This window comes from Felis catus, chromosome B3, assembly GCF_018350175.1.
Source record: "Felis catus isolate Fca126 chromosome B3, F.catus_Fca126_mat1.0, whole genome shotgun sequence".
Taxonomy (NCBI): Eukaryota; Metazoa; Chordata; class Mammalia; order Carnivora; family Felidae; genus Felis; species Felis catus.
This window is the reverse complement of record NC_058373.1, coordinates 52,833,858-52,847,183: the sequence shown is the minus strand read 5'-3', so window position 1 is coordinate 52,847,183 and position 13,326 is coordinate 52,833,858. Positions and strand designations below refer to the sequence as shown.

Here is a 13,326-nt window from a genome sequence, read left to right as displayed (position 1 = left end):
TGGGTCCCCTGCAGGGCTGAGTCAGTGGGCTCTCTTGAAGGCATGCAGGAATGGCTCAGGAAGGGCAAGACTCTAAACACAGTAAAACACACTCTGTCAGTAGGCTGGGTAGAGCCTGAATCTGGGATATACCTCTTATAAAGCTGGTTCTTTCCTTTCCCCTTCCATTCTCACTCCCAACCCATTCCTGAAGGACCTCTCTCTTTCACTGTCTTCAGCCAACTGTCACTGTGGGACAGAATCCTCTATGAAGGCTTTAGCTGTTAACAGCTTAGAATGTTGCTGCTCCCATAAGTCTTTGCACTGAACAGAGGGGTGGGATGGGAAGGGGTTGGGAGAGTGCTGAAGGAGGTAAGGGTGAAGATTTTAACTCCTCAATGACATGTACTCCTATTATTGTACTCCTATTAGAGGATTTAGGCATGACAGACTGGGCAAGGAAGGAATTTGGTGGGTTGGGGGGGCTATTTCTTGACACCCCTCCAATCATAGCCCCTTAGTATTCTGAGCTACTTTTGTTCTCTTTCTACCTATGCCTTTTTAAAAAAAGATGTGTGTCCTGGCATAGAATAGCCCTTACATAAGTAGTAATCATTAATGTCATTACTAATAAGAACATAAATGACGTAGACACATAGCCCACCCTAAACACGTGGAGTGCTTGGAGGTACCAAGTATAGTTGGATTTTGGTAGAGTTTTTGAAGTGTCAATGCAGATTTTGAAACCTCTGCCTCTTGGTGATGGAAACAGTCTGAGCAAAGATAAGGAGGTGAAAACCAGCGGTCTTGAGTGCATAGGGAATGGGCAATGAGTGAAGAGAGGGCCCTCCCTAAGAGACTGACAAGTGGGGGCACCTGGGTGGCTCAGTTGGTTAAGCCTCTGACTTCTGCTCAGGTCATGATCTCACAGTTTGTAGGTTCAAGCCCCACATCGGGCTTGTTCCTGTCAGCACAGAGCCCACTTTAGATCCTCTGTCCTCCCCCCCCCGCCCCTCCCCAGCTTATGCTGGTGCCCTCTCTCTCTCTCTCTCTCTCCTCCTCCTCCTCTCTCTTTCTCGAAAATAAACATTAAAAAATTTTTAAAAAGAAACCAACAAGTGAATTTGGTTAGATGGCAGGAAGCAGTGAGAGGGGGAGAGAGAGGCCAATTTGAAGAGAGACATGATGATGAATTCAACTTCGACTTGTTGGTAAGTCAATAATGAGAAATGTCCCTTAGGAGCCTGAAGATCCCAGGCTGTGAATACATGGGGCCGAGGGTCACAGGGAGTGCATGGATCCTGCAAAGCAGCAAGTGCAAATGAAAGGGCAGGGTGCAGGATGCAGGGGGTGTTCAAATGAAAAAGATGGGGTGAGAGAGGTGATGATGATAGTGGTGGTAGTGTTTTTGGTGCTTCTGAGCTCATCAATTGCAGCAGAAAAGTCCAGAAATATAAGGCCAGGGAGAAAAAAATATAAGATGGGGGAGGAAGAAGTCATTAGAAACCTTAAGTGTGCTATAAGGGCAACTTTGTTTAAGTTAAGTATTGACATTGTATTTACTTAGTGATTTAAAAAAATTAACATTTTTGCTGTTTTTCTGGGTTGGGAGACATTGATGGCTCTATAAATGTTGAGTTGAAGCGCCCACTTGGCGCTCTCCCTGGTGCTGGATTTGCATAGTGCATTCCTTGTCTTGGGGGTGTTGTGGAAACCATCCCTTTCTCTCTGTTCATCTCCCTTTAGGTGCTAGCCAGGAAGTAAATTTTGCCAAATAAAGTCACCTTTACGTGACTTGTGCTTCTTCTCCACCCAGCATCTCTTAGGCTGATGTTTGCAGTGAGTGTAGAAGAGAGACAGTAGTCCTTTCCAGGAGTAAAACTCTCTCCCTACATTTTTCCAAACTAAATCATGTTAACAGTGGCTTTCGTGGCTTTCAGGGGGTGGTGAGTTTATGGGGAATCCTTATTTTATTTACATTTCCCAACTACTACTTCCATAGTTAAATTTGTCTTTTTTGAAGAAAGAAAAGTACATTGAAGGTGATTGGAGTTCTCACTCGTAGAAAGTCTTGTAAGAGAATCCTCATAAGCCATGACATTCTCAGTGACATGGCAATGCCTCTGAGTCTCTTTTAGGAGAAGATTCACAGCATAATATTCAGGTTTTTAAAATTTATTTTTTAAAAAGATACATGAGTATAAACTCTGTAAGGTCAGCTTTAGGATTGTAATTGAAAACAGTTTACTACTCCCAAGTGACTGCTTCTCTTCCTTTCAATGTAGGACATCACTCATGAGTATCAACTCTTCAGTGCATTACAGGAAAATGTGGTTTTGGAAAATTCCTGAGAAAAGAACTATAAGGGCATGTCCTATGTCATATGTCTAAGAAAAACTTAGCTAGCAGGGATAAATGGAGAACATAGTCATATGGTTAAGATGTCTCAAAACCAAAGCTGGACACTATGAGCTTCACGCATGAAGCACCAGGTATTACTCACTGCCCTCCACTGCTCTCTTCACACCTCCATGCTCTGAGCCAGTTGACAACATTCCCTTTGTCCCCACATACTTTCTGCTGGACTGCTGTTGGGCTTTCCATTCATGCATCCAACTTTTATTGAACCCCTAGCATGTGCCTTTTACTGCATCTTTGCTCTGAGATGACAGAAATGGACATGACAGATCCTTTCCCTAAAGAGACATGAGCCTAGAGGAGAGGCAGCTGTGCTAAGGTGATAGTAAAACAGATGAGTGCTGACACAAAGGCTCATACAGGGTGTTAGGGAGCCCAGAGAGCTAATTTTGCTTGGCACAGGAGGGCAGAGAATAAATAAGGGGGGGGGGAGTTACAAAGGAGGAGACACTTGCACTAATTCATCAGGTACACTGGGGAGGGGGCAATGACAGAGGATCTGGGGATAGAGACCCAGAGAGGAGAGCCAGGAGTCCACATCAAGAGAAGGGCTCAGGAATGACAAAGTGATTTATCTGGGACTTATTCTGGCAAACTGTTAAGTGGAAGACTGAACCCAATGGACCAAGAACCTGAGGGGGTAGATGTAATGGGTGGAATTCTAAGATAATCTCCACCCCCTGTAGAATTCTCTCCCCATGAGAGTGAAAAGGATTTGTGAAGATCTAATTTCACACCTGTGACTATGTTACTTTATATAGTAAAAGGGGTTTTGTAGGTATAATCAAGGTCCCTAATCAGTTGACTTTGAGTTAATTAAAAAGGGAGATTATCCTGGGCCTGAAATAAGCAGGTGAAGTCTTTAAAAGGGTGCAGGCCTTCCCAGAAGTCAGAGTGATTCCAAGCAGAAGAGAGGCTTTCCTATTGGCCTTGAAGAAGCAATCTGCCATGCTGTAGAGAGAACCACATGGCAGGGAACAACATGTGGCCTCTAGGAGCTGCAAGTGAATTAAACAAGCAGTGAGCTTGGAAGAGAACTCTAAGCCTCAAGTAACATTCCAGCCCTGGCCAACACCTTGATTCCATCCTGGTAAGACCTTGAGCAGCTATCCCATACCTATGCCAGGCCTACATGGGATAATAAATTTATGTTGTTTTAAAAGCCACCAAGTTTGTGGTAATTTGTTATGTAGCAAGAGAAAACTCGTTCAGTGGGTAAAGAGGGAGTAAATGTTGAAGACAGAGGAGGAGATAAGCTCTAGAGTCCTATGAGAATCTGGGGAGCAAACATTCTGGTCAGGTCATCAGTGAGAGATGCTAAAGTATAAAGTCAGGCAAAAAAAAAAAAAAAAAAAAGCCCTACCTGCTTCCTAAGGATCCCCGTGGTAGAAACTAAACTCCTGAGTCTTTCCTTCTCTAGAGGAATGCCCAGGTGAGTGATGTCAGCTGCAGCTCTGTGACTTCCCCTGCCCGACAAGAGACGGGTGGAAAGTAGAGAATCCAGAGATGATGTTTATACCCCAATGAGACATCAAAAATGTGTTTCATTCAAAGGTAAATACTTAATTTTTGTCCCATGAGACTTGGCAAATTTCTTCCCTGAAATTTAGTTGTTTACTTTCATGTCGCTACTTGATTCCAAAAGTACAAAAGCAAACCCTTGCATTTTGTGGTGCGTTTTCAGTTCTTTAAAAATATTTAAAAAATAGAAGGGCAGCCAGTTTATTTTTCCCCTCAAATGAGCCAATATTTGGTTTTTCTCTCGTTTTATTCTTTTTTAAAAAATGGGTCACACCAGTTCCTTGTGAACTGGTGAATCATTTCAGTGTTTGAATCATTATAAAAGGTCCAGAGGGACTATTTCTTTAACACTGGAAATAATCAGAGGTTATATAATGTACATAGGAAGGACAAATAGCTTTAGAAAAGAAATCCTTCCATCTCCTTTTCTTCTACCATCTCAATGCCCCAGATGTTCACTGAAAATAATAAAACATTTTAATGACAAAATCATCTTTATAGCTCTTGTAAAGTGTGTAATAGAATATCAAATGCCTCTTCTGTGAGAAGAATATGGCACAGTGCTGTCATATCCACAGGTGGAAGCAAATTATAGACATATAAAGGCAATTAACAATACAGGATGATTATATGTGGCACAAGGAGTCCAGATAATCAAAGGTATAATTGCAGAGGAGCTGTCTTGTGTTCAGGTGACCAGCCCATCTTTAAAAGAGGAGTGATCTCCCATTGGTGGTGAGGACTGAGAAGCGGGGGTGGGAGGGTGGAGGAATGTGCTGGCATAGGGCAGGAAAAAGTTGGGAAAGTTGGAAGAGTCTAGGCATATTTGTGTAGCAATAAGTAATTCAGTTGGGCTGAAGGTAGGATTCATGTCAGAGGAAGTAGGGGAGATGTTTGGAAAATATTACTGAATCTAGGCTTTTCCTATATGCAATCGAAAGCCACTGAAGTCTTTTTGGATCCAACAAAAGCAAATGTTTCACGAAGATCCATGGTCAGTTGTGTTTGGATTGGAGGCAGGGAGCCCATTGGGAGTTTATGGCAAAAGTGATAAGGACCCAGCCAGGGCAGGGGGAAAGGAGAGGAGAAGATGGCATTCAGAATATAATATACAGAAAAATCTAAAGGATGTGAATTATCCTTTAATAGGGAATTTATTGATGTCACAAACTTTCAAAGATTTTGGCCAAGACCCTGCTTGTTTAGTGGGGACCAGTGGTCTCAGGCAACCTTCCTTTCTCTTTGCAGAGAAATACAATTGTATGTGGACTTACAGTGACTTTTTTAGAGAATTAGCTCATGACTGATTGAGAACTTCAGAGATTAAAAATGGGTCACACCTGGAACAGAGTATTATAATGGTGTAAAAGTCTGCTTGCTTTGGGACAAGTGGGAGCCAACTTTTAAAGATGCTCTTCAGGTGCCAAGGGGCGCTGCTCAAGCCCTAAGTTTCCTAGGCTTCTACATAACTTTTTGTTCAGTCCTCTGCTAGGCTGCCAGTTTCTGGATCACCTCACTTTCCTCACAGAAACAGTTATCCTTAAAAGAGGAGAACCCCGAGAAGCCAGCGTGATTAGCCCAAATGCTAGTCTCATTTTCACCCTTGCCATTTTGACATTGTTTTTGCCTCCATTCTTCAACGGTCATAAAACTGAGCAGGCACTCACTGCCTCATATTTGGAGACTAGTGAGATGGAAGAGATGGGGGCACCAACATCTATTGAGCACCTACAGTGTACCAAATCCTCTGCTAGAAACTAATGAATGTAAAGTTTAGCATGATGCTGAACACTTAGGGCTCTATCAATGTTCACTTCCTTTCTCCTTGCTATTAAATTAGAAAGAGGGGATGAGATGGTGATAGACAGGAGCCATAAGGAGACTGACAAGGAGAAGCCCTGTGTGTTCTGGAATGCAACAAGCAGGTTCCACCAACGTTACCAGAAATCGAAGAGAAGCTGCTCTTCACTGACCCCTTAGGAAGGAGAGAGCCCTACCAGCTCAACACTCTCAGCTCTCCTCAGCCAAGGCCAGCACTGAGGCCCAGTGGGAATTAGGGATGACTCCACCACTCTGCTGCTACTAATCCCCACAAAGCAGTCCCTCCTCCATCCCCAAGTCACCTTCCTGGTCAGAAGAGGTCGTGGAAAATGATCTCACTCTTACTTCACCTTTCTTTCCTTTGTCTCATGGTCAGTTTCTGAATTTTTTATTTTTGAGAGAGGACGATAAGCACTTTCTTGAATTATGTTCCAAGGACATACAGGTCTGGAGGACCTGGGGCCTGGCTTCCCAGTGAACTTCTTTCTCTCTTGGGAGCCTCCAGATCCCACCACTGGTAGTAGTATCTCTTCCCCAAACTCCTCAGAATGACCCACATGTTACATAGAAAACCACTGTGGCTCTAGTAGTGTGAGAAGGGAAACCATTCAGACCCCAATGTCTTAGAGGCTGATGGAGTGAAGAAAACAGAACCTGAACTCAAGATACCTAGGTTCTAGTCTATGTTTCCCTTTTTAGGACCCTGAGAAAAATCACATCGCCCTTTGAGTCTGTCTCCCTGTCTGCCATATAGGAATCACAAAACTAATCACAAAGGCTTGCTGGACTGTCATGAGGATGGTAAGATAACTGATGCACAGAACACTCTTGCTGATGCATAACATCTACTTGTGCTAGCTAAATGGCTAACCCCTATTCTTTCTCCTGATATTTATCTCCCTTCGCAGATTCAACCCACTGGCATTACTTTGATGTAGAAAGAGAAGGTAAGTGCTTTCAAAGAGAAGAGACAGTAAGATGGGCTGGGGAAGTAATCTTCCTTATGAAGAATTAACTCCTTGGCAAATGGCCTCAGCTTCTCCTACTCTTTTCTTTTTTTTAATATCAGATTTCATCCTTTTTCTACTTCAAGTGCTACTCTGGATACTCTCCAATGTCTTCATTTCCCTTTTGAGTTCTGGAGCCCCAAACCAGACTATATTCTCTTAAGACTATGTTTAGTAGACAAGAAGACCATAATACAGAGTCATCTTGCCATTTTTGTAGAGTTCACGAAACTAAAAGTAGCACTTTATATACTGATCTATAAAAGTGGTTTGCCGTTTCCCCTCAAAAGAAAAAGACTATCAAAGATGTCTTCTAGAAAGGGAAAGCCCCAGAATCAGGCTGTAAAATGCTCTCTAATGATGTGTTGTGGTTCTGAGGGCATACAAAAGACTTTGAGAAAGATTTTGAGCTTGGATCCTAAATTTCTAATCCAAATTCCTATTATTTCACTGAATTGCAAGCTCATTAAGGTTGAGGACCATTTTTGTAGCCCCCAAAGATAGCACATAGGGACATTCCATACACCTTTGTTGAGTGAACATCAATATCAAGTATCAACCCAAACAAGGTGGAAAACTTGGAGCCATTGACTCCTGGGACCTGACACCTTCAGACTAGGGAATATAAGATTCTTAAATATAACAGTTTCCATCAGTGGCCCTCTGCCAGTAAGCCCTGGGGTGGGTGTGGGGGGGAGTACCAACCAAAAGAGATGGATTCCAGGTGTGTTGCTAGACTTTCAGGTCTGACCAAATGGAGGAGGAAAACTGATTACAACTAAACACTGTGAACAAAATACACACACACACACACACACACACACACACACACACACACACACAGCAATTAATTGAGGACTCTGAAAAATAAGTAAAAGTAGGTGGATTGGTGAAAGAAATAACTCATTACATGACCAATATGGTGACAGTGAGTTTCGTAGAATTTTTCTCCTGGCTTTGATCTGAGGGTGAGGTGACTCATGAAACTGCACAGTGGTCATAGACCACAACAACTATATGAAACAGCCAATCTTTCTGGACTAATGACCTGGAAAAGGGGCCCTTGCAAGCCAGAGTGTGTGGGAAAGATTCTTCTTGTTCTTGTCCTCATATATTTTCTCTCTCAGTTCATTCTCAAGGCCAGATGCAGCTTCCAAACCACACTGTCATCACCATGGCAGCAGCTTGGGCACCTAAAATCCCCGAGAGGAAAATCTTGTTATCTCAGGACAGAAGAATGTAGAAGAGGGCCTCTGTTATATGAAGAGTATGAGAGGAGTCCTTGTTTTTTTTTTTTTTTCTCTTTTCTCTTGCCACTTTATCCAGAGGAAAGGCCTAGTAGAATAAAACTTTGTGATGCCATTAGTGACTATAACTCTGAGAAAGAGCTCTATCTTTCTAGCCAGAAAGATGATAGGTGACCCTGTTAAGCTGATGGATGTGAGGGAAATCCGGAAGAGAAAAGAGAGGAAGGAAGGGATTCCATGTATGAACCGACGTAAGTCCTGGACTTTCCCTCCGAGCCACACATGTGTGGAGCATACCCAGACACACAGCAGAGGCTTTGGAACCTGAGGTGACAGCAGAACCTCTGCATACAGAAGGTGAGACAGAACTTGCAGTCTTCACTTAACTGGTTTGCTTGAATGATGAACCAAAACAAAAAATCAACTTGCTCTGATTTTTTTTTTCAATGTTTTTTTATTTATTTTTGGGACAGAGAGAGACAGAGCATGAACGGGGGAGGGGCAGAGAGAGAGGGAGACACAGAATCCGAAACAGGCTCCAGGCTCTGAGCCATCAGCCCAGAGCCGACACGGGGCTCGAACTCACGGACCGCGAGATTGTGACCTGGCTGAAGTCGGACGCTTAACCGACTGCGCCACCCAGGCGCCCCCAACTTGCTCTGATTTTAACGGGACCCAGAGTTATATAACATCCCATATAAAATATCTTAAGATACAATCCAAAATTACTCAATGTGATAAGAACTAGGAAAAGGTGAGCAATTCTCAAGGGAAAAGATGAAAGACAATGTTGAAATTACAAGAAAAAAAAGATTTTGAAGCAATTTGTTACAATCATTCTTTATGATGTTAAGGTGTTTACCTTAACTCTTGAAATGAATAAAAATTAGTTATCAGTAGAGAAATAGAAACTTTTTTGAAATGGAAATTTTATAACTGAGATATACAATATCTGAAATTAAAAAATTCCCTGGATGGGCTCAATAACAGGATGCAAATGACAGAGGGAAGAGCCAGTAGACTGGAAGAGAGATCCATAGGAGTTATCTAATCTGAAGAACACAGAGAAAAATGTTTGAAAAATAGTGAATAGAGCCTCTGGGATCTGTGGAATATCAGTCTAACATTCATGTCATTGTAGTTCTTAAGGGAACAGAGAAAGCTTGATATAGAAGAAAATAGTTGAGGGGCGCCTGGGTGGCTCAGTCGGTTAAGCATCTGACTTCAGCCACGTCACGATCTCGCGGTCCGTGAGTTCAAGCCCCGCGTCAGGCTCTGGGCTGATGGCTCAGAGCCTGGAGCCTGTTTCGGATTCTGTGTCTCCCTCTCTCTCTGCCCCTCTCCCGTTCATGCTCTGTCTCTCTCTGTCCCAAAAATAAATAAACGTTGAAAAAATAAATAAATAAATAAATAAATAAATAAATAAGAAGAAAATAGTTGAAAAAAATAATGGCTAAAGATTTCCCAAATTTGGTGAAAGATATGTTTACAGATTCAAACAGCTCAGCAAACCCCAAACAGGGTAAACTGAAAGAAAACTGAACTGAACATCCACCATTCCCTATGGCCTTACCCACCAATACCCTCCTTCTTAGACCCTGAAGACATCTGAATTTTCCACCTTGGTGTCAGGGAAGGGTCACATGAATAGGAGCTGGACTCCTAGGGATTAATCCCAGCTCACTGATTCAAGTGTGAGACCCAGGGAATACCAATTACCCTACATGGGCTGCAGTTCCTCATCTAGAAAATCTCAGGGTTTTACTACGAGTTTCTAATTTCCTTCCTGTTCTAAAATAATTGCCCCATAATCAGCTCTTCTGTGGCCTTTTTCTGTTCAAACTGATAACATTATTTATGAAAAGCTAATGCTATGAAACAAGAAACCACTTTCCTGTCAAGAGTCTTTCCACCCTTTGTAATGGTGCAGGTAACTGAAATGGAGAAGCTCCCAGAACAGAACCCAAAATGAAGTTTTATAGCAACCATAATGGAGTTTAGCCTTCCCCAGCAGCCTCCTGCAGAGTTCTTTGAGCATCATGGGAGGCCTGGAATTCATTGCAAAGGAAAGGAAGCTCTGCTGAAAACTTTCACTCCCAATAAATGCATTTCTAATCTCATGTTTTTTCAGAGGCTAAGGAATGGAATGGAATGCACCCATGGCCTCAGATTCCTAGTTTGATGTCAGGTCTGTCAGAATATGTTAAATCTATATCTGTAAACACAATAACAACCACTTGAATAGCATCTTACAGTTGACAGAGCAGTTCTCTTTCCTGCATTATCACATTTCCTCCTCCCAACCACCAACTCCTGATGCAGGTTGTAGCAGTCACCTCCTGTTTCCTCAGAGGAAACAGTCTGAGAGAGGTTGAGAGTTTTACCCCAGTCCATCTAGTACTAAGCTTGAGAAAGTGCCAACTCTTCTGGCTTCCAATTCTGTCCTCTTTTCCCACCACCAAGAACCAGAGGATCTGGGCATTGCCAAGCTATGACCTGCAACTACTGGGCAAGAGGCCAGTTACTCCACATTTTAAGGGCAGGCTGTAGTACATTAGATACTCTCAGTTCATTCCTCTGGAGAGGAACACGGTGTTAAGAGTTGGCTTCAATACACATTGTCCCTCTCCCAGTCCCTCATTGCCACTAGCCAGGCTGCTTGGCATGGAAAGGCTCTCTTGGCATTGAAAATGTCTTTCTTCCCCTTCTTCTAGATGCTTGTGAATGTGCTTGGCGTTGAGTCAAGTAGGCTTGGGAATTAGTGGTTGCTTCTTCAGATTTTACCATTAAGGGGACTTGAAGGGCTTGCTGCTTGGCCCTCACATGGGCTTCCTCTCTGCTCTCCTACCCCCTGGAGAATTGCACATTCCGTCCCATTATTGCACATTCATTCAGCCTCCACTCTGCATTGATGTGCCGGAGGTCATCCTTCCCTCCCTTCATGAGCCAATTTCAGCTCATTTATTCACACATTGTCCCTTCGTTTTCAAGAAAAGTCTCTTTGAGTATGCTAATTCTGAGTCATTGCATACCATCATCGTTTCAGAACAAAAAGATGTCAAAAGGTGGGTGGGTTTATTTCATCTAGCAAGGAAATAGGCATTCTTTTCTTTGTTTTACCCTTAATGACTCATTCAACCTGAATCAAAGCTGAGTCGTCTGGGCCTTTGAACAGGAGACTGGGTGGTGGGGAGGATGAGGTGGGGGGTAGGTACCACCCAAGCTGGGGCAATGGGCTCAAATCCCAGGAGCTGTGCCCATGTTCCATGGAATGGGCAGAAGGGACTGAGAAAATACAGTGATAGCATGGTGTGAAGCCCTTGCACATCTCTGGGCTTCTGTTTTCCCATCTATAAAAGGATCACAGAAGAGTGTGCTGGGACTAAGGTACATGACCTTACTGAAATTACTTTTCTGAATCACTGTGCTTTCCTACGTGGACATTGGAACCTTGATTCAGGAAAAGAGGTTGAACCCTCACCTGTTTTAGGTACCTGGAGAGGTAGAGAGAGGAGGGTTTGGTGGCAGACTTAGGCTTGGATCCTGCTTCTACCAATTCCTAGCTATGTAACCCTGGGATAAGTACTTAACCTCTCTGCATCTCATTTATAAAAGGGGAATAGTACTTCTCTTGATAAGGTCCTTGTGAGGATAAAATGTAATGTCTGCCACAGTTATCTCCTGGAGTTCCCCAACTCACCTACAGGATATTTAGGACAGAGGACAGGTAGACTGGGTGGGCTTGGACAGTCTTAATATCCTTCAATTTCTTCTTTGGTAAAATTGGGATACTATGTGCTTTGTAAGAGGGTTGTGACTGTGAGAAATGATGTACTAGAGGCCAGTGCAGCACTAGGACACTGTGGGTCCTTAAGTGGTAGTACTGGCCAATTAGAAGTTATCAGTATTCACCTTACCTAGGGCCAGTGCCCCTAGAAAGGGTTCCCTGGGAATATTTGTAGCAGTCCTTAGACCAGAGCCAGTGTCAGAGCCTGGAGGCTGGGCCAAAGCAGAAGACACCAGTGGGTTTTGGGCCAGAAAAGGTGGGACCAAGATGCCATTAGCATGTAGGCTAGGGTCAGTAACCAGAGGTGTGGTGCAGGGTGCTCAGGCAGGGCATGGTGCCTGGCAAGAGTTCACACCCCAGGACCAGAGGGGCTACTCCACACACCCAGTTACACAGCTGTATTTTCCACAGCCTTGGGTTAAAGCAGTCTCCCTGGTGGTCAGGCCTTACAATGCAAGCTGCTAGGCTGGGCTCTGGAGAGGCCTAGAGATAGGAAAACAATACCCTAGCATGGTAGCTTTCAACATGAGGACCTAGGTCACTGCAGAAGACTCACAAACATAACAGTAATCCCTTTGGGGAAGGAAGACTTTTTTTCTTATGGTGGAAACTGGGATCTGTGGGGGTTTGGTCATGATGGACTATCTAGTGGTCCACAGACCTCTTGAGGTTCCAACACAAATGGTTTTGGGGATACACAAAGAGCTCTAAACCACTCTGGGAGAGTAATGGGATTCATCTCTTCAGTCCTTCCCTTCAAGTTTTAGTTGCATCCCCCTAGAGAACCAGGTCTCTGTATCTCTCCCCCTAACCAAACAAACAAACAAACAAACAAAAAACAACAACAAAAAAACAACCATGACCAAACCATCTGCTAAAAATCACACACTGTTCTGTCTCAATAATCTTACATCATAGTTCAGCCTGGAATGTCCTCTCCACTCACCAAAATCCTACCCATATACAAGGCCCAATGCCAATCTCAACTCTTCCAGAAAGCCCTCCAAAATCTTTCTAGCCCACAACAATTATCCCTTCCTCAAAACACACAGTCATATCCCCATTTTCCTTTTGGATAGCTCTTATTCTTGGCTTTGTTAGCATCTGTTACTTTAATTTTTCCTTCATGAATGTTTGTTTCCCCCATCTTTCTCATTTCTTTCTTCCAGCTAGTCACCAAAACCTGTTGGTTGTACCTCTCAAAACTATCTTAAATCCATCAACTTCTCTTCACCCTTCAAGGTCATTCTCTGGTTCAGGCCACCATTACTGCAACAGCCTCCTAAGTCTCCTGCATCTGGACCAACCCTTCCAATTCATTCTCTACCCTGAGGCCAGAGGACTGTTGCAAATACAAAAAATACAAACCTGCCTCAAACCCTTTATCCCTCTGGCCTCAAAATAAAATATGAACTTTCCAACAGACCTTTCAAAGGCCTTCATTGACTGGTCCCTGCTCACCTTTTCAGTCACATTTCTTATTCTGCTCCCCCTACCAATGCCTTCCACCATTATCACTGAGGCCTGCCATGTTCTGGTCATGATA

The 13,326-nt window shown here is 43.4% G+C and overlaps 1 protein-coding gene across 25 annotated transcripts in view; it reads left to right on the top strand.

Moving 5' to 3' along the window:
• The first annotated feature begins 275 nt into the window (after positions 1-275).
• GLDN (gliomedin) overlaps positions 276-13,326 on the top strand; it is a 103,004-nt gene continuing 89,953 nt past the window's right edge. For 8 of the 25 annotated variants that reach the window (XM_045059306.1, XR_006599245.1, XR_006599243.1 and 5 more), the window contains exons 1-4: positions 1,197-3,487; positions 3,818-3,951; positions 6,439-6,540; positions 6,648-6,686. The gene's annotated coding sequence lies outside the window, so the exon portion shown is untranslated. The other 17 variants (XM_045059308.1, XM_045059309.1, XM_045059314.1 and 14 more) reach the window with 17 other exon arrangements.